Source organism: Monodelphis domestica, chromosome 1 (genome assembly GCF_027887165.1).
Source record: "Monodelphis domestica isolate mMonDom1 chromosome 1, mMonDom1.pri, whole genome shotgun sequence".
Classification (NCBI taxonomy): Eukaryota; Metazoa; Chordata; class Mammalia; order Didelphimorphia; family Didelphidae; genus Monodelphis; species Monodelphis domestica.
Window position 1 is genome coordinate 36457414 of NC_077227.1, and position 21926 is coordinate 36479339.

Consider the following 21926-nt stretch of genomic DNA (forward strand, 5'->3'; position numbering starts at 1 on the left):
TTCAAAAGTGGAGAGAAAGGTCAGCACAGAGAAATGGCTTCAGTGCCCATCTGAAATTGTTCAGCCTTTTTTCAGGAGTGTCTTGAATCTTTGTGACCTCGTTTGGAGTTTTCTTAGCAAAGTTACTGCAGCAGTTTCCCATTTCCTTCTCCAGCTCATTTTACAGATGAGGAAACTGAGGCAAATAGGATTAAGTGATTCACCCAGGGCCACACAGCTAGTAAGTGTCTGAGGCTGGATTTGAACTCAGGTAGATCAGTCTTTCTAACTATTGCTGTACCACCTAGCTGCCCATCCCACATGCCTAGTAAATTGAAAAATCAGAACTGGAAACCAGGTCTTTTGTCTTTATGGCCTGCTTTTGTGGCCAATGTGAGTAAAATATGTTAAAAGGTGGAGCTAGGAATGGGAGAAGATTTTTCTAAATCATAGATGTCACTCCTCTACTTGAGGAGTTCTTGTGGCTCCCTGTTATCTCTAGGTTCAAATATAAACTCTTCTGCTTGACTTTTAAAACTACTTCCTGTTTTCCTTCCTTCCTCCCTTCCTTCCTCCCTTCCTTCCTTCCTTCCTTCCTTCCTTCCTTCCTTCCTTCCTTCCTTCTTTTCTACTCTTACCTTCTGTCTTAGAATCAATCCATTCTGTTGGTTCCAAGTCAGAAGAGGAGTAAGGGCTAGGCAATGGGGGTTAAGTGACTTACCCAGGGTCACACAGCTAGGAAGTATCTGAGGCTAAGTTTGAACCCAGGATCTCCCATCTCCACGTCTGGATTCTATCCACTCGTCATGTATCTTCCCCCTTTCCCGACTTTCCAATCTGTTTACATTTTATGATTCAGCTATAACAACCTACTTGGAATTTCCCAAACTGGACACTCCATTGTCTCTATCCCTTTGCACTTCAGCCTTTTCATTTTCCTGGCTTGTTTGAGGAGGCCAAATTCCACCTCCTTCAGGAGTCATTTCTTGGTTCTCCAACCTGCTAATGGCTCCCCTTTTCAGATTTCCTCCATAGACTCTGTATAATTCTTGATGTTCCTGTTTACATGTTTTTCCCCGATTCAAATGAAAGCTCCTCAAGGGCAGAGACTGGGTTTTTGCCTTTCTTTGTATCCCCAGTAATTAATCTGGGTACACATCGTGCACATAATTAATCTTTGTTAACTGACTGACTGACTGACTTGACTGAGGTCTCAGCATACCTCATGCAAGAAAATCTGCTCTTAACCATGTTCTACAGAGGAGGCTACAGCCGTTGGGGGGGGGGGGGGGGAGGGAGAACAAAGAGATCTCACTAGCTAGGACAAGAACCATCCATCAGTCTTCAGTTGCATCAAATGACAAGCAAAGACCTTTTCCATGAATGATGAGCCCAAAGACTGCTATCAAAGATTTATCTGGGATTTTCACTGAGGTGTTTACTTCATTGACTAATACTGAACTTTCTACCCCATAAGTCTTTGTGAATAATTGAGGCCCTCACTCCCCATGTCACTTGGTGGTTAGCTCTGATGATGGGCAAGGTTGTTCCAAGATGGCGGCCAAGAGGCTTACTCTCTGCCTGGGCGAGAATCATTATATTTATTAAAATTTTTTAAAACATTTTTCCAGCGTTACATGATTCATTTTCCCTCCCTTCCCTCTTCCCTCCCCCCTCCCAGAGCTGACAAGCAATTGCACTATGTTATATATGTGATATATATCATTTGATACCTATTTTCAAATTATTTGTTTTTGTAATAGAGTAAAGAGAATCGTTTGGCTGGAATCTCTAAAGCCTTATGGCCCCTTGGTATGGGGGTGACTCTGGCTTTTCTTAAAGGCTGCGCCAGTTGGAGCACCAGCTTGGTTAGGTCCTAGAATGCCACAAAAGCATCCCATATAACCCTGGAAGTGGATTGTAGGCCTGGTATTTGGAGACCAGCCTATGGAATTTTACCAAAAGGCTCATCAGTAAACAGCTGACCAAGAGCTACTGGGGTTCTTTTGTCCCCAGGAATTCCTGGAGATGATCTGCCATAGTGGAGATATGTCACAATCTTCACAAATGGAGGGAGTACCAACACTACTGAAGCTGTGCATCTTTTCTACATGCATGTATATATATATACATATATGTGCATATACACATATCACAAATTTGTTTTTCTTTTTTATTTCTTTATTATGGCCTTACACAAAATAAAAAAGATCATTCCATATATATAGCAGAATACTAAAAAAGGGAAAATAAAGATCTAAGTGCTTCTCTCTTATGTACTGCTTGCTTTTCTTTTTAAATATAAAATAAATTTAACATATGCTTTCAAACCCATTCTACTTGACCATGATTCTTTCCCACCTTTTATTCTCTTTATGGGCATTAAAAAAGTAAAGCATTCATCACCTTCTTGTCTTCTTTTTTCTTGACTATCCTAACCCTAGCTTTCCTCTCCTCCTACCTACCCTCTTCCCCAAAAAATTTGAAAAGGAAAAGAGAAAGATATGCAAAGTCGAGTAAAACAGACTCTCACTCTGCCAGTGTCCAGGATGCACATTTGTTTAGGTGGGTGAGTAGGTAGCATGCTTCATCATGGGTCCTCCAGAAATACAAATCATACACTTATTAAACATGGGACAAAAGGCTTTCCCATTTCATTCTGTCCAAGTCAGTTTGGTAGAGAGAAAAGGATATTGTTTAGTCATTTCAATTGTGTTCAACTCTGTGCCTCATTTGGGGTTTTCTCGGCAGAGAACTGCAGTGGTTTGCCATATCCTTCTCTAGCTCATTTTACAGACAAGGAAACTGAGGCACACAGGTATAGGAAGAATCTAGGGCCAGATGTGAACCCAGGAAGATGAATTTTCCAGGGCTAGTCCTTTATCCACTGTACCACCTCATTTTCCCAGAGAAAGAATTCAGGCCTTGAATTTGAAGGACATGGACGATGGCAAAGATCCTTGAAAATCCTTGGTCCAGTTAGCTTGCTTGGCTCTCCTTGAACCCTTCCAGAAAACTTTTAACAGCCTCGCTGCATTTGTACAAAGGAGCAATTTTAAAAGGCTTCTTGTGACTGCTGAGTTTTCAGCTCTATAAACATTTCTTTGCTGTGACATATCTTACAACGACTTTGTTTGGAGCTCTGGTGACATGTTTGCTTTTGGGTCTGGGCCTCTACGGAGCGAGGGTAACGGCTGCATACCAGCTCTCAGCAAGCCTCGGATCCCCCGAGGCTGCCCTAATATGTCGTGGTTTTTGCTTTCAGCGTCCACATTACACATTTCTCCTGGCCTGACCCACCCCAATAGTTCTGCCTCTTGGCATTCCTCGGATCGGTTTATGGCAGTTACCCCGGGAGAAAGCCAGAGAAGGTGATCTTTGGAGCACGAACCCAGCAGCTGCTGCCAATAGACCCCACAAGGACGCCAGCCTCTCTCCCTCTCTGAGGCTTCCCGTGGGTCGTAGATAATAGCAGAGATCCTTTACTTCTATTATAGGATGGATAAGATGCTGGGGTCTGTAGCAGAGACTTAGAGAGGCTTCACAGAAGAAGTAGGCAGGCCAATAAATGCGGAGAGCAGCAAGCTCTTTTGTTTGGCTTATTTAAGGGAGGGCTGTGGACTTTAAAGGGAAATAATGCCGGAGAGATGGAGGGGGAAGCAGAGGCGAAGGGTTCTACGACTCTAGAACAGCCTCTGTGCTCAAAAGGAGGCAGGAGCGGAACCCTGGAAAGCCTGGGTATCCCACTACATCCTGCGAGTTAGGCCTAGCATCTCCAAACTAGAACAAGTCACTGGCAGCCTCAGACTGGGGCCGGGAAAAGGAGGCCCTGGGAACCACTTGTGCTCTGTATGGGTAAGACAGCTCTGGGATGAAGAACGTTTATGTGTCTTCTAGGGAACAGCGTGTCCCCATTCAGCTTGGCCTGATTGGTTTCCTCCTGCTGAGCTCCCAAACAGAAAGATGCCAATCAGCTAAGAAACTGGAAGTTCCAGGCAGCTATTAAAAGGGAAATAGAGACAGAAGAAAGGGTGTGCCCCGGAAGGAAACAGGAAGTTGGCCAAGGAAGGACTAAGTTCACAAGCCACAAATTCCCCACTAGAGAATGCAGCATGAACTTGAGGCCATTCACTCTCCTGGTCACTGACCGTTAGGTGTTTACCTGCCACTCACTGTCCTTCCTGAAACACAGTGCCCAGAATTGGGCACTGTAATAGCCAGGGGGACTTAGAAAGGGAAGGAACCACTGAACAGCTGTCGGGGATTGGATTCTATGTGGCGCGCTTCCTCTTTCTTTCACTGAGTTGAGCTGTTACCAATGGAGTCACTCAGTCTAAACTAAAGGGTAAGTCTGTTCCCCTACAGATAGATTGAAATTCCTTTCCTACTACCTAGACTCTGAATCAATTTCTGTATAACTCAAGGTGTCTGATTTACTGAGGTACAGGGTTGTTGAAAGAATGAGGAAAGGAAAGGAAAGGAAAGGACAGGGGGAAGAGGAAAGTCCCTAAGATTTCTTTCCTAATATAACTCTTGAGGATTTGAGCAAGGAAAATATTTCAGGACTGAGCTCCGGGTTCCCCTAAGGGAAAAAGAGAGTCTTTATCCCAAAGATTGGCTTTCGTTGAGCATTGAGATCTTCATTCAGTTCAAGCAAAAGGATCTTGAGATGGGTATTTCTTCCACCCAGCTCCAGAGTCCCAGATAAGAACTTTGAGTCTTTTCCTCCAACTGCTTTTGAACTTGGATGGAACTCCACTCCATCCCCCGAGATCTTGTGAAGGTTCCATTTGCTCCTTTTCTCAGCATCTCTTCAAACTTCATATTTCTCTTTGCTCCTTGTCATCCCCTTGTTCACAACCCAAGACTCCAGATGTGGTCTGGTCAGAAGCCATCTAGTTCAAACCCACATTTTACAAAGGAGGAAACTGAGGCTTAGAGAGATTAAGGGACATACCCACAGGGTCACACAAGTAAGTAAGTAAGAGTGCTGGGATTTGAACACAAGACTTCTGGTGCTTCATTCCTCTCTTGGCTGCCCTGCAGGCTCATCTCCATAGTTCTTTCTCTATCATACCATAGGTTGAATCCTCCTCATTTTTGGAAGCTCTTTCTACTCCTGGACTACTCAGATCCTGCTCCTCAACCCCAATCATTTTCTCTCTTCCTCACTCTCTTTCTCTCTCCTCTGTCTCTTTCTCTCTGCCTCTGTCTTTCTCTCCTTCTCTCTCTGTCTCTGTCTCTCACCAGTTCCTCTGAGAAAGTCCATTTTTAGGTGGAGACCCAGGCCAACCATCTGCTCTCTCCGAGGTATACTCTGGACTCTCTCCAAAGGATTTTCTCTAACATCTTCCCCCTACTACTACTGTGATGGTGAACCTATGGCGCATGTGCAGAGAGGGCACACAGAGCACTCTCCGTGGACATGCCACACTATTGCCCACCATGGTTTGTTACTAGAGAGGCAGAGGGCCTCATGCAGAGCTACTCCTCTCCCCCTCTACACCTGCCTAATGACATTTTTTCACATTCTCTCCCACTCAGCAGTCCAATGGAAACAAACAGGGGAAAAGGTGGGCAGCTCACAGGAGGCAGAGCTAGAGGGAAGGGGAGCACTTGGGCCACTCCCCTCCCCTTCTCTACACTGGCTGAGGATATTGCTCATTTCACCTGCCCCTCCAGCCAGCAGCCCAATGGGAGCCCTTTCTCTCTCCCCTGTGTGGAGTAAGGGGGTGGGGGGCACAACTGATACTCAGTGGGGGGGGGAATCAGGACCCTGCACATGGTCTCTGGAGGGAAGGGGGTAGGGCACATCACATGGTCTCTAAAAGATTCATAATCACTACTCTACTACTTTCATATCTGCTTTCCCCTTCCTTTTGAGTACATTATTAGATATTGTCATTCTCCAATAAAATGAAGGGGCAACTAGGGGTACCTCAGTGGGTAGAGCACTGGGCTTGGAATTAGGAAGATTCATCTTTCTAAATTCAAATCCAGCCTCAGACATTTACTAGTTGTGTGACCTTGGGCAAATGACTTAACCCTATTTGACTCAGTTTCCTCATCTATAAAATTAGCTGGAGAAGGAAATGACACGCCACTCCAGAATCTTTGCCATGAAAATTCCAAATGGGGTCCCCAAGAATTATACATGACTGAACATCAATGTGAAAATGAAAACTCTTTGGAGGGCAGGGGCTGTCTTTCTTTTTGCTTGTATTTATATTCTAAGCACTTAGCATAGGCTTGAGCACACAGAAAGTGCTTACTAAATACTGGTTGACTTTGCTGGACTCCAAAGCTTGGGTTCCTTCCTTGTGTGATGCCTTCCCTCTGTGATGCCTTGCCCTCTGAGCCCTCCCCATTTCCTCAGGCCTGTGTGGGTCTGAAGTTAGAGGACCAGGGTCATTCATCTCCTGGAAGGCAACACAGGAGTTGCTAGACAGATCCACAGACCCACAAGCTCTAGGGATCCAGCCTTGCCATTAAACATGGATTACCACTCACAGCAGCGACTCCCATCTGTTTCCATCAGCTTCACCTTGAAATTTCCCAGATCAGGCACTGAATTTCAAATGGTTCTCATCATACTCTTTGTACACTGAACCAACTTCAAACATCACAGGAGGCAATAATGGAGGCCATTCCATACAATGAAAAAGCTTTGGGTTGAGTGTTGGGCAAGAGAACCATGAAGGTCTCAGACACTTCTAACACTATATGAAACTGAAACAAGTTTTTATGGAAGACCAGGAAGGTACCTGGGCTCTAGTCCTGCCTTTGTCACTCACTTGCCTTATAACCTTTGATAAGTCATTAGATCTCCATTTTTTTTCTTTCAAATGAAGAGTTTGGGAACAGATAAGTAGCTTTCTTAGGTAGTTTTATAAGTCTATCATTAGGTGGTTCTATTAGACCCAAGGCTAACTTTCCTCAGTCTTCTCCTTCCCCCCATCAGTTTATTGACTGTTTCGATTTGGGGTTCTATAGTCAGGTTTCCACCACAAAGCCAATACTCAATATAAAGATTAGCTATGGTCATCTACAGACCCCAGCCCAGCACCCAGCAGAAAAGATATTCATGTCAAGCCTGTGACACAGTTACTATCAGCTCCATTTTACAGATATAGAACTGGTGGGTTTGGAAAAACAATCACTGCTCCAAATTTGGTTACATGTGACAAGGTAAGATTTAACTAGTACAGAGATATTTTTCTATCACTGTTATTTAGTTGTGTCCAACTCTTGTAGTCCATGGGGTTTTCTTTCTTTCTCTCTTTCTTTCTGCCTTCCTTCTTTCCTTCCTTCCTTCCTTCCTTCCTTTCTCCCTCCCTCTCTCTCCCTTCCTTCCTTTCTTTCTTTTTTCCTTCCTTCTTTTCTTCCTTCCTTCTTTTCTTTCTTCCTTCCTTTCTCTTTCTTTCTTCCTTTCTTCCTTTCTTCCTTTCTTCCTTCCTTCCTTCCTTCCTTCCTTCCTTCCTTCCTTCCTTCCTTCCTTCCTTCCTTCCTTCCTTCCTTTCTTCCTTCCTTCCTTCCTTTCTTCCTTCCTTTCTTTCTTTCTTTCTTTCTTTCTTTCTTTCTTTCTTTCTTTCTTTCTTTCTTTCTTTCTTTCTTTCTTTCTTTCTTTCTTTCTTTCTTTCTTTCTTTCTTTCTTTCTTTCTTTCTTTCTTTCTTCCTTCCTTCCTTCCTTCCACACCAGGACTGAAGTTAAACTGATCTTCCTGGCTTCAAATCTGATCTTTGACACTATCTGTGTGACCCTGGGCAATTCACTTAGTCCTGGTTTGTCTCAGTTTCCTCATCTATAAAATGAACTGGAAAAGAAAAATGGCAAGCCACTCCAGTATCTCTGCCACAAAAACCCCAAATGGGGTCTCAAAGAGTTGGAAATGACTGAACAATGAAAGCGGAGAAAAGTTCCTCAAACTCTAGGAACAAATTGGAAGCCTATAATTCGGTGACATTATAATTAAAAGTCTCTGGAAACCGTAGATTAAGAGAAAGAGAGAAAAAAAAAGGCAGCAGGTATATGCATCTGCACTCTCTTAGCCTCCTCCCCCTGCACATCTCCTCAGTCCTGGATGCCAAGGAAAGAAGGCAATTTCCTCCACCTCAGCCAATTGATGCTCTTTGCCAGGTCCTTTTCCCAAGCCTCTTCACTTGGAAGACTCTGACCTCAGTCCAAACAGAGATGGGTCTTCTGGACTGAGGATTCCAAGAGTCCAGGCACCAGGGCATGAGCATCTTTCTCTGCATGGCTCTGCTTCTGTTATTTAATTGCTTCCACATCTAAGATGCTTGTTTACAGATAAACAAAGAACCTCTCTCCACTCTGCTTCATCCAGGGAGGGAGAAGCAAGGTCAGAGCTTTATTTTGAAAATCAAAGTTTTCCCTCCTTTAAAATCCAAAGGTTGTCTTGAGGCACAAAAAAGGGACACAGAATAATATTTCCACAGCTAAAGACAGATTCTACTGTGGGGTATGAGGTAATAGAATGTGATTGCACCAAAGAGAACTCCCAAATGGGAGAGATTCAAGAAAACAAAGAAATAACTGATAGAAATTGAATTTCCTAGGAGGAAAATAATATATACAGTGACTAGAAGACTGTAAGTGGGAACAATAGCAGAAAATGAAATCAAACTTTCTGTAATTGTAATGACCAAGACTGCCTCCCCAAGGAGAGGAGAAAATGTGTCTTTTACCCTTCGTGGGTTGAAGTGGTGTAGGCTATTGGTAATGACATATGCTGTCAGCCTCCACTGATGTGTTAATTTGGAGGGCTTTTTATTTCCTTTTTTTGTTATTCTTTGTTATAAGAGATGACTTTTGGGAAAGTAGGAAGATTATATTTGGAAATGAAGGTGCTACAAAATATATCACTATCATTAATTTTGGGGTATCTTTTCCTTGTTTTTATTTTTTAATAGAATTTATTTTCAGGCATCTGAGTCCTTTCCTCCCCTATTTAGTTGTTGTTGTTGTTGTTTTAACCCTTACCTTCTGTCTTAGAATCAATATCAGGTATTGGTTCTAAGACAGAAGAGTGGTAAGGGCTAAGCAATGGGGGTTAAGTGACTTGCCCAGGGCCACACAGCTAGGAAGTGTCTGAGGTCAGATTTGAACCTAGAACTCCTGACTCTCCATCCACTGGCTACCCCCTTTAGGTTTTGTTTTTAAAGAAATTTGATATAAGGAAATAGCTATTAAACATAATTTTGATATATAATATTCCTTTTGTCATGTGAACTTTAGATTACTCCACCCTACTTAGTCTAACAAAATCAGGAATGTCTACACCCATACTTAAGGATTAAATATCTAGGAGGATGGCCTATGACAGACATATGCTAGCAAATGACAAATCAGAAACAGCTGACAGACCCCTTGCTGTCCTAAGTCAAGCTTAAGCTACCATTGGTTCAGGTGAGACACAGGAAAGTGATGTAAAACCATCTATATTTTTTGCGTCACTTTCTCTCTCCGGGCTCTTTTGTGGTGGAGAGGTGGCTGGCGGAAACTTGCTGAGCGTCTTGGCATCTTGGCGTGGCGGCAGCTATTGTCCAGTTTAGTGGTAAGTTTCCCTCGATACCATACTAGAGGTAGTCTAGTTCAGGTTAAGCGTCTTCTCTGAGCTCTCTCAGAGTTTAGGCTGATTTTTCCTCCTTTACCTTCCAAACACTATCCACTTAGAAGCCTCTAATCTTCTTCAGAAACCTTGTGGTGGAGGACTTTGAACTCCCCCTGGCATAGGTCAGGTGGGAGAAATTCTATACCCTTTCCCTCCCTCTTCTCCTTGATCTCTTCCCTCTATATTGATTAAACCACCATAGATTTCCAAACTGACTTGGATATTTTATCTGGAATATTCCCTGGTGACCAAAAATCAAACTTAGATTAGGTCATGACCCTAAATTATCCTTACAGACATGGTAAAACTTAGGAACAAAGAATGTTGCTAAACTGGGCAATAGTTGAACAAATCCTGATAGAGAAAAGCAATGGAATATTGTGTCGTAGGAAGTAAGAGAGAAATCAAAGAAGACATACATGAAGTGATGCAAAAGTGAAGTAGACAGATCCCGGTGGACAATGGCCAAATGGACAATAGTGGAAGTGAAATGGATGCAGAAACTCGGAAGAAACACATGGCCTTCTCAGAATGGAGAGGGCAGTGGACAGCAGATGCTGAATGTGGCAGATGTAAACAAAGTTGGATGTTGTCCCAACTGTGTTGGTTAGTTTTGCTTCATTATTTTTCTTTGTTACAAGGGAGGGCTCTGGGAGAGGGGAAGGAATGAGGCAGGAGATGTATATCTATATGGAAATGATGGTAATGTTAAAGCATAAACACGTTATTAATTTAAAAAATTAATGCCCTGAGGAGTGAGTACAGAATTCGTCCAACCCTTTGGTCCCTGGCTAGAGCTGGCAGCCCTTTTAGTAACCTAAAAAACATCTTCCTGTTCAAGCAAGCACTTCAAAGGATTGCCACATCCCTGAAGGGACCGTGACGAGGTAGCACGAGGGAAGATGGTCCTCGCACACTCTCCATGCGTTCCTGGAGCCAGAAAAGAATATCTCATTAGTACATAAGCTGCATCCCCGAGTGGGTGAGGAAGAGGCGGGAGCCCACTCCAAGGTCTGCTTCTGATTTCCTTTGCCTGTCTGCTCACTTGGGCTCAAAGGAAAGGAAAAGTGGTTTCCAGGGATGCTCCTTTAGCTAAAAATAGTCAAAGAATGGGCTAATCATGACTTCTGATTTTGCTACCACTTACAAGGATCCATGATTTCCTCTTTTGCAGGTGTCAGAGCCCCTCCGTGGGTCAGTCAAGGATCTTCGTGACTGGTTGGGGTAAAATGATCGCTGAAGGTCAGCCTTCTGGTCCTAGGTCTCTCTGATGAAGGCAGAAAGGAGCAGGTCCTTCCTAATCCCTTTGAGAGGCACCATTCCGTATGTAGCAAGTGCTTGGAATGAGGAGGATCAGTCCAAAAGAGCTGGATTCTAATCTTCCCTTTGATATTTACGAATATGGTGACTCTGGTCAAACCATCTCTCTTCAATTAAGCTGAGTTTTCCAATATGTTTTGTACCATAATATGGGTAAAACCCACATTGAATGGCTTGCCAACTCCAGGAGGGGATAGGGAAGAAGGGAGAGAGACAACACAAATCATATCACTTTGGAAAACTCATGCGGAAATTTGTTATTAAAATAAAATAAAGATAAAACATTTAAAAAAAACAAGATGGTTTTCTAAACCGTAAAATGAAGAGAGTAATAAGCACAAGGCTGTGCTGACCCTCAGGGAAGAGTTATTGAGTAGAATTGCTTCCCTTTGTTCTCTAAGAGCTTTAGGATGTTCAGAAGTTTTTTAATTAAAATTTATTTTTTATTGGGAACTTAGTGATCATTGGAAAAATGTAAACCTTTCACCATACTGAAAAGAACAAAGGGTTTGTGCGGAAATCGTGAAGCCCGTTTTCCATTTGCTCAAGATCACAGAGCTAAGGAAGGCAGGTGTGTGTGTGTGTGTGTGTGTGTGTGTGTGTGTGTGTGTGTGTGCGCGCACCTACATGTCATAAGATGTTTGCCTCAGTGTCTCATGTTAGGGACACAATCATCCTAGCAGAGCCTGGGTTCTAAACCAGACTTTGTCCTGAATGGGAAGATGGTCGTGCTGATGAAGTGGATAAATTATAGGAAATTAAATAAATGGGGAGCTCGAGGTCTTTGGGAGGGACAGGGGAAGGACAAGGACGGTCTTGGATGCGTCGAGTTGGAGATGCTAGGATGACATCAAGGGTACCTGATCGGGAAGAGAGAGATGATGCGGCCTCGAGAGCTCCCGCAGGGACACACTAATTGGGAAGTATAATTATGAAGAGAGGAAAAGGAAGAGAAAGGAACTCAGGCCTGAAATGCGGCTGCCAGCCACTTTTACAGGAAGGAGAAGACCGAGGAGTCGGCCGAAGGACCATCCGAGGAGCGGTCGCCATGGAGCCGTGTCATGGAAACCAGGGGAAGAGAGGATCCAGAAGGGGGGGTCCCCAGCATCCATTGCCCCCTGGGGGGGGTCAAGGAAAAGAAATCAGGAGGAAAGGCCAAAAAGAAGGAGCTGCTGACCTCGGAGAGAGCCCTTCCAGAAGAGGCAGCCAGAGTGTTACGGGCTGAGCAGTGTATGAGTGGTGATGGAAGGCGGATAGAAAGGACGGATGGCTCTTGCCAGAAATGTGCTGTTATTGCTCATCCTGAGTCTTTGAAGAGGACCGGAGACAGGGCAGGGTTGTGGCTTGGCTCAAATTGCGATTGTCAGCCGCCCTCTCTCTTTCAGAGTGGTCCAAGTCTAGTGGCAAGACAAAGGTCAGGACGCCCGGCACTGGCCTGGCTTTTTAGAAGTTTGACAACGAAGGAGAAGAGTGTTTAGGATCTTTGCCAAGAAAACCCCAAATTTGGTCACAAAGAGGCAGACACGACTGAAATAACTGAAGAACAACAAAAAGTATTCAGGCACTTTATGAATATTATCTCCTTCCATCCTTATAATCCCTCGGTGAGGTAGGTACTATTATTACCCCCATTTTACAGATGAGAAAACTGAGGCTGAGAGGGGTTAAGAAGCATAGCTTTGGTCTCCCAGCTAGTAAGTGTCAGAGGTAGAATCTGAACCCAGGTCTGCTCAGGCAGTATTGTTTTCTATGATACTATGCTGATCATTGGAGCTGGAAAAGACTTTAAAGTCATCAAGTCATAAATAATAAATATATTTATTATATATAGATATATAATAAATAAATAATAAATTTAAAGTAATCAATAAAGTCATCAACACTAATTTTTTCAGTTGAATTCAGAAGATCTCCAAGATCATTTCCAGCTTTAAGCCAAGTCCTTGGAGGCTCTGTTTCCCATTCCCATCCTCCCACTCTACTCCTCCATTCCTCTTACTCAATCAACCCCATAACTTGGAATTTACCTTTCCCCAGTAAGTGGAAGTTTTCTGTTCCTTTTTCTTTCTTTCTTCCCTCAGCCACACTTGAGGCTGATAGAGCTGCTGATTAGGACAAAGGAGAAGAGATTTTATGAAGGTCTCCAAGGTACTGATCTTTACTCCTGTCTCCATGGTGATACCAGCAGATGATGTGATTCCAACATGTAATTTACTCATTTAAAATTTCATAAGAAAAAAAATTAGAATGGGCAATGAGAAAAGAAAATCATTACTCTTTGCAGATGATATGGTGGTGTGCTTAGAGAATCAGCTGAAAAAAATAGCTGAAATAATTAGCGACTTCATCAAAGTTGCAGGCTATTAAATGAACCCACACAAGTCATCAGAATTTTTATATATTACCAACAATGTCCAGCAGAAATAGAAAGTGAAATTCCATTTGAAATAATCTAGACAATGTAAAATACTTGGGAGCCTACCTGTGAAGACAAACCCAGGAACTATATAAACACAGTTTAAAATACTCTTTCATACAAAAAAAGTCAGATCTATACAACTGGAGAAACATTGATTTTCTCGTGGGTAGGCTGAGTCAATATGATAAAATAACAATTCTAATTAAATTAATTTACTTATTCACCAAACTACCCCCCAAAGAGGATGTCCTAGAACTAGAAAAAATAACGAACTTAAACTGGAAGAACAAAAGGTGAAGAGTATCAAGTAAATCAATAATAATAATAATAATGGTGAAGGAAGGTGACCTAGCACAGCCAGATCTCAAACTTTATTACAAAGTAGTAATCATCAAAATAATCTGGTACTGACTAAGAAATAGAGTGGTAGATCATTGAAATAGATTAGATACCCAATATGTAGTAGTAAGTAGTCATAGTAACCTAGTGTTTGATAAATGCAAAAATCTAAACTATTGGGGCAAAAACTGACTATTTGATTAAAAAATGCTGGGAAAACTGGAAAGCAATTTGGTAGAAATCAGATAGAGATCAACATTTTATACCATATAGTAAGATAAGGTCAAAAATGAGCATTTATCACAAACACATTAGGAAAGCGTTGAAAATGTTACATCAGATCTATAGATTAAAAAAAAGAATTTGTGACCAAACAAGAGATAGAGCATTATGGTATGTAAAATGGAAAATTTGGTTTGCATTAAATTTTTAAAAATTTTGCATGAACAATATCAATGCAGCCAAGATTAAAAGAAAAGGAGGAAACTGGGGGAAATGTTTATAATATGTTTCCCTGATAAAGACCTTGTTTCTCATGTATATAAAGAACTGAGCACCTATTTTCATCATTTCTTTTAGTAATCCAATGGAAAGAGTATAATCACAGCACTGCCTTCTAGGTAGGTGCTGTGAGAATCATATGAGATAATGTTTGTAAAGCACTTTGCCATATTTTTGGTACTATTATAAATTCAAGCCTCTATCACTTCTAGCTGGGACTATTGTAACATCCTTCTAATTTGCCACTCTGCCTTCAACTTCTCCCCTCTCCAGGCAAGAATTCTTCTAATGCGTGGGTTTTTCCATGTTCCTTCCCTATTTAAAAGCCTTCAATTTCTCCCTTTTACCTACCAACTAAAGCACAAACTGCTTCTAGCTTGGAATTCAAGTTCTTGAATGCTTCCTCACTCTCATTTTAATCTGCCAAAACAGATTCAGATTCAGCGAATGAAATTCAAAAGAAGGTCGACCAAGGCACATGCTCTTTGAGCAAGAAAACAGTTTATTAACAGGGTACAAATCTGATAATAAAGGGGTCTATGGTTTGCCCAAGTTTAAAACAAAGACCCCTTTTTATAAGGAAAAAACAAAGAACGGAAGAGGGTAGGTGGAAAAATAATGCAACTGGTGATATCATGGGGGTAAGCTCATGTGGTTGGGGACAACACGATGGATTATATGGCTGATTATTGGAGGAGATGACCATTTAGAAGTTGGGAACAAGGAGCTAGAGATGACCCCCATCCCTTTCCTCCAGTGACTAAGAAGTGTTCATTATTTCTATCTACTTGAACGGTTAAAAATAGTGGGACAGACTTTGTTTTTTTAAATAATTAGTTTTTGTTTATTAAATATAGTTATGTATTACAATTATACATTTTTGTTATTTAAACTATAAATATAGTGAAATTATGGTGTTGTTGTTTTTTTCTCTCATTCATTTCTCTCACTCCACTTTCCATTAAGGATGGCTGCTGTCCATCTCTGGGTGGGAGAAAGATGCCAGACCTTATTTCTTACTCCATTGCCATGTGTCCAAAAATGTAGAGCACCTCTGATTCTTTTGTCTTTTTTGTATTTATCCTTTCCTAACTGTAGTTAGCATTATCCAGAATACAGCAATTTAGAGTAATAATATCCAGAGAGAAAGCAAAATGGAACAAAGTGAATGAATGGAACTCTGGTCCTAGAAAGAAAACGTAGCTTTAAATTAGGGCTCAGATACTTACTGTGTGTGACCCTGGACAAATCACTTAACCTCTATTTTCCCAAGTTTCCTCAACTGTAAAATATGAATGATTTACCTCTCAGAGCTGTTGTAAGCTATGAAGACAGGATTAACTCTCCCCCACTCATTTTTAGATTTAATCACCAGAAGCATATATACCCCACTTATTCTTAAGTATGGGGAGGTCTGTGACCCACGTGTGTTATAATGAGTGATGAATCAGACTTGTCTGACTGTCCTAAGCAAAGCTATCGCTGCAGTTGGTCCACATAAAGGGTAAGGAAGGCACAGGAAGTGATGAAAGGAAGGGTCTTTAAAAGTGGCAAGAACTTCCTGTGAGCAGCTTTTGCACCTTGGAAATTGACCTTGAAGGAGCTCCAGCTTAGGGCCTCAGCCTGGTCTTTAATTTTCCCTTATAACTACTGCATGGGTGAAAAAGGCTGACTCCTTTTCCTGGTTTTTCTGGAGGTACTAGCCTCTGGAGAGGCCCCTCTTCTTGGAGAAGGCCTCCTGGCTAGAATCTTGGTTTAATCTACCTCTGGGCTCCCTTTGCTGGGGGCCTCTGAAGCCCTTCCTGGTTTATACCAGGCCTGAGTAACTATCTACTTTCTCTCATTTCCTTACTTTCCCTCTTTCCCTCTATTTCATAAATAAATTGCTATAAAGTCATTCTGACTTGAGTAATAATGTCAGCAACCACATTTTTATACATTTAGTCCAACCATTTTATTTTAACCTTTACAAAGCATATGACAAAACATATAGAAAGTTCTTTGCCAACCTGAAAACACTCTATAAATGCTAGCTGTTCTTTTTTCCAGTTTTTCTTTATTTTTTTCAGTTACATACAGAACTATTTTTTGACAATTGTTTTTGGACATTTTAGAATTCAGATTTTCTCCCTCCTTCCCCTTATCCCTCTCCAAGGTGATGAGTAGTCTGATATGAATGAGTTATATCCATATTTTTATGTAATGCATATTTCCATATTGTTCATGTCACATATCACACATGCAATAGAAATCTCATGAAGGAAATACAGTGGAAGATGGCATGCTTTGAGCTTCCTCAGACTCCAACAGTTCCTTGCTTGCATGGCATTTTCCTCATGAGTCCCTTGCGGTTATCTTGGAGGCTTGCTTTGCTGGCAGTGGTTTAGTCCTTCACAGTTGATCATCGAATAATATTTCTGTCACCATATATAGTGTTCTCCTGGTTCTGTTCACTTTGCATCAGTTCATAGAGGTCTTTCCAGGCTTCTCCAAACTCTTCCTGCCCATCGTTTCTTACAGCACAATCGTATTCCGTTATAATCACAACTTGGTCATCCATCCCCCAAGTGATGGGAAGCTCCTCACATTTTGATTCTTTGTCACCACAAAAAGAGAAGATGCTCATGATGAGGACTGGACCAGTTTATATGTGACCATGTGAACTAGGAAAGGTGTCCCTCACCAACATGAGTTGGCAGCAAGAGACCACTGGAACTGATAACAGTAGCTGAGCTCAGGGAGAAATGTGGATGGACCTATCTGCCGAGATACAAGTCCTTTAAGGGAGTAACTTATCCACCAGACATGACACATCCATCTGTGAGGCCTCATCGAGGGGAGAAAAAGATGCCCTGGGTCAAGAACTGAAAGGTACCCCTTAGCCTCATATTTCCTATATTTCTTTTCTAGCTCTTTTTGCTTCAAATTTGAACTCACTTTCCTTAGGGACTGAATGTGTATGCAAGGAGGAGAGCTCACTCCCCTTTCAGAGGATTTTTAAAAAATATCTTCTCTTTCTTTTGTAAAATCTTAATGATATCAATTGTTTAATCAATATGGGGGATACATCATATGGGGGCTCATGAGCAAGAGTATTAGAATTCCCCAATCCCTCAAGGTTACCCTCTCAATTGCCAGTGTGAATGGAAGTTGGGGAATTAGTCCAGAAGAGTGTACTGCATGGATACACATATTTCTTCATTTAATAGCATGTAATATTTTTGAAATTGTGAACCATTTTTTTCTCTCAAGTCCTGGGCTCTGACACTAAGTAGGCACTTAATTAAGGCTTATTGAGCACATAAATACAAGACTTTGCTGAAAAAACAATACAAATGGTCCCTTATCGCAGGAAGCTTTTGTTCTAAGTGAGAAGGGAAGAACTGAGAAAATCTAAGAAGAGTTTAAAAATGACTCTATTATCTTGAAGCACAGAATCACACAGAACATCAGAATTGGAAGAGCCATCCATGGCTATCATATCCAGTCTGTACACGGAAAAGAATTCCAGCCACCTCATCAGAGACAGAGGATCATTCGGCCATTGCCTGAGAACCTCTGGAGATGGGAGCATAAACAACCATCATGTGCTGAGAATTATGCCAGGGGAAAGAGATAAAGGTAATTAAGATCTGGTTTCTGGTCTGTTCAGTCTGGCAAGAAGGGATATAAAACACTCAGTCAGAAAACCTGGGTTTGAATAACAGCTGTGCTATGGACTACCTGTGTCATCTTGGACAAGTAGTTGAACCATTTGGAGCCTCAGTTTCCTCAACTGTAAGATGAAAGAATTCTATTAGAGGATGTCTGGGAGCCCTGTCTGTCACTCTCATCCTGGAACTTCCTTTAACATTCAGGGATTCACACTGGAATATCCAATTCCCCAGTTTGCCTTCACAACAATATGGCCCTCAAGGCTTGCCCACTTTTCCATTTATGAGTTCCTTTTGGGGCCTAAATTTTGTAGGGAGCCCAAGCTGGCTTTAAGGGCAGAGACTATCTTTTTTTATGATATACATATTCCCCAGATTCCTCTTTCCTTCCTTCTGCTTTCTTCTTTCCTTCCCTCCCTTCTTCCATCCTTCCTTCCTTCTTTTCTCCCTTCCTTCCTTTCTTCCTTCCTTCTTCCCTCCCTTCCTTCCTTTCTTCCTTCTTTTCTCCCTTCCTTCCTTCCTTCTTTCCTCCCTTCCTTCTTTCCTCCCTCCCTTCCTTTCTTCCTTCTTTCCTTCCTTCCTTTCTTTCTTCTTTCCTCCCTTTCTTCCTTCTTTCCTTCCTTCTTTCCTCTCCTCCTTTCTTCCTTCTTTCTTTCCTTCCTTCTTTCTTTCCTTCCTTTCTTCCTTCCTTCCTTTTATTCCCTCTTTCCTTCCTTCCTTCCTTCCTTCCTTCCTTCCTTCCTTCCTTCCTTCCTTCCTTCCTTCCTTCCTTTCTCCTTTCCTTCCTTCTTCCTTGTATCAAAGACTGCAGAAAGGTCAGGAAGGAAAAAAAAAACCATTAGACTTGGCATTAAGGAGATTGTTGAGGATTTTAGACAAAGGTCCTTTCAGTAGAATGGTGGACATCTAAGTCAGATCACATAGAGACCTAAGAATATTTCTGGAAGAAGAGGAGTTGGTGGGGAGAGAGAGATTAAAGATGAGCAAGGAGGGGGATGTTGGATGGCACAAGGTCCTGGAGGAAGCAGGATGTAATGGATTCAAGGGCACAGGTGAGAAGGGTCATTTACATAGCCTTGGAAAGAATGCTTCTTCTCTGATACTAGACTGAGAAACTTGGAGACTCACAGAGATCATCTAGGCCAACCCCAACCAACTCATTGCACAGATGGGAAAACTGAGCCTCAGAGAGTGGAAGTGATTTGCCCCAGCATCTCTGGTAAATAAGTTTCAGAGCTGTGATTTGTACCCAACTCTTCTGACTCCAAATTGATGCTATCTCCACTCTACAAACTCTATAAAAACAGAGATTCTGAGCCCTGGAAAGAGGGGGGAAAGAGGGCGCTTATAATAGATGGCCTCAATCAAGGAAGAGGTGAATAGCATCCAAAGCACAGAGAAGCATGAATGCAGAGAAAGGCTCCTGGATCCAAAAATCTGTTTGTATACTGAAAAATGAACACGTTTAATAGATACAGACTTTTCTTAGCCTTGGGGAAGAAAAATAAGAAGAAAGGGTTGAAATGAATAAAGCTTATTAAGGGCTCAGTGGTGTCAGTTTGACAGCTGTAAAAATAGAACAGGGAGAGAATAGGAGAAACACCCTATATTGGCAACAGAGGAATTTATTTATCAGAAATAACAACAACCAAAAAAACCCAAAACTCTCAGATCCCATTAATGGGGAAAAGGAACCCAGGTTTTCAGTCTGCCCTACATGCAAGGTATACAAATCCTGAAATGCAGCAAAATATCATAGAATCATAGCTGCTAACTTGTGGAGTGGGAGTCTACCTTGAGCCTGAAAAGGAATCCTCTCTACAGCATCCTCCAAGAGGGACCACCTAGCAAGAATCTCCTTGCAGATCTCTGCTGAAGTCTGTCTGCCCAGGCAGCCCATTCCATCTTTGTCTTCTGGCGACCACAGTCACCACTACAAACTCATAGGAGCATAGACTGAGAATCAGGAAGGGCTTTAGAGGGGATCTAATTCACGCCCTACTCCTTTCCCCCTTCACAATGTTACAGATCAGGAAACGGAGGTCTGGAGAAAGGGAGCTGGCCAAGATCACACAATGACAGAGGCAGGATTTTTTTTTACATTTCATTGCTGTATTTTATTTTTATAGGACAAACATTCACAACTTACAAGATCTTTTGTAACAAAACAAAAATATTAAGCAAACCCAACAGCACACTGACCTCATCTGCGAGGGCATGTGTCATTTCACATCTGTAGCACTCCTCCAAACTCAATTTTTAAAATTGCCTTTTTACTATCATCATCTGTGGGGAGAAGTGAGGGAGGGGGAGAATCTGAACCACAAAATGTCAGAAAACAATTGTTAAAAATTGTTTCCACGTGTAATTGGAAAAAAAAAGGACTTTTTTAAAAAATGCTTTTTTAGTGAACAGAAATGTCATTTATCTTCCTCCTACATCCTCCTTCACCTCAAGAAGGAAAAAAAAAGAGAAAAGAAGAACAAATTCCTTGTAACAAATATGCATAGTCAAGCAAAACAAATTCTCTTATCTGTGAGATACAAAAATACAAATGTCGACCTCTCAGACTTAGTGTGTGCTAAAGATCACATGAGTCACCAGACCCTGATGATTCACTGACCAAATGCATTTCCAGATGGAAATAAGGCAGGTCATGTCCAGAAAAGCCTGGTGCCATTGCATTCTTGTAGAATATTCTTGTTTCTGTTTTTGTTCAGTCGTTTTCTTTTCTTTTTTTTAATCCTTACCTTCCATCTTAGAATCAATACTGTGTATTGGTTCTAAGGCAGAACAGTGGTAAGGGCCAGGAAATAGAGGTCAAGTGACTTGATACAGCTAGGAAGTGTCTGAGGCCAAATTTGAACCCAGGACCTCCCATCTCTGGGCCTGGCTCTCAATCCATTGCGCCACTCAGCTCCCCTCCTTATTCAGTCATTTTCAGCTGTGTCCACCTCTTCATGAACCCATTTGAAATTTTCTTGGCAAAGACACTGGAGTGCTTTGCCATTTCCTTCTCCAGTTCATTTGACAGATGGGGAGACTGAGGCAAGCAGGGATAAGTGACTTGCTCAGGTTCCCATAGCTAATGTCTGAGGCTACATTTGAACTCAGGTCTTCCTGACCCCAGCTGCTTTTTCTTGCTTCTGTTAGGGCAGAGCAAACCACCTTTGTTAAATGTTCGGATATATACATCTACAAATGTCTCATTCTTCACCCTAAATTCATGACCTCTCTTTCAGTATGTAGATGGCTTATTTCATCCTTGATCCCCTGGGATAATAGATGGACATAGCACTGATCACAGTTCTTAGAGTTTTCAAAACTATTTGTCTTCACAGTGTTGTTATTGTATAAACTGCTTTCTGCTTTCTGCTGATTTCATCCTTTGTCAGTTTACAAAAATCCTCAAAATTGTTCATTTTCATCATATTGACATTATAGTAGAAATTGTTCTCATTCTGCTCTCTTCACTGTGGATCCGTTCATATAAGTCTTCCCATGCCTTTTTAAAAACTTGATTAATTTTTTTGTTGGTTACTTTAAAATTCCCAGATTTCTTCCTTCCTCCCTCCCCTCTTAGCACTAGAGAAGACATCATTTAATATTTTTAAAAGTACATATAATGACGTCTTTTGTGTTTTTATTTATCAATTCTTTCTCTGGAGGCGAACATTCATAAGTTATTCTTCAAACATTAATTCTGTAGCTGCATATACTGTTATCTTGGTTCTGCTCTTTTTCTTTTCATAATTTCATGTAGATTTTTCCTTTTTTTAAATTGACTTCATTAAATTAAATTCATTTAATTTCCTTTTTTTAATTAACCTGGTCATTATCTTAAAGTGCAGTATTATTATATCATCACATGCCACAAATTATTCAGTCATTCCCCAAGTGATGAGCATCCCTTCAGCTTCCAGTTCTATGCCACCACAAAGAGAACTGCTATAAATCTTTCCCTTTTTCTCTGATCATCTTGGGAAACAGAGCCAAAAGTGGAATTGCTGGGCCTCAAGGTATATGCAATTTTATAAAATTTATAAAATAAAAATTATATAAAATTGAGTGTATACAATGCTC

The 21926-nt window shown here is 41.5% G+C and overlaps 1 long non-coding RNA gene across 1 annotated transcript; it reads left to right on the top strand.

Annotated features, from left to right (window-relative positions):
• The first annotated feature begins 4099 nt into the window (after window positions 1-4099).
• Window positions 4100-12721, top strand: LOC103096789 (uncharacterized). The gene is made up of 4 exons (XR_008911769.1): window positions 4100-4324; window positions 9485-9554; window positions 10001-10217; window positions 10786-12721. It is a non-coding gene; the product is annotated as an uncharacterized LOC103096789 (long non-coding RNA).
• The last annotated feature ends 9205 nt before the right edge of the window (window positions 12722-21926 follow it).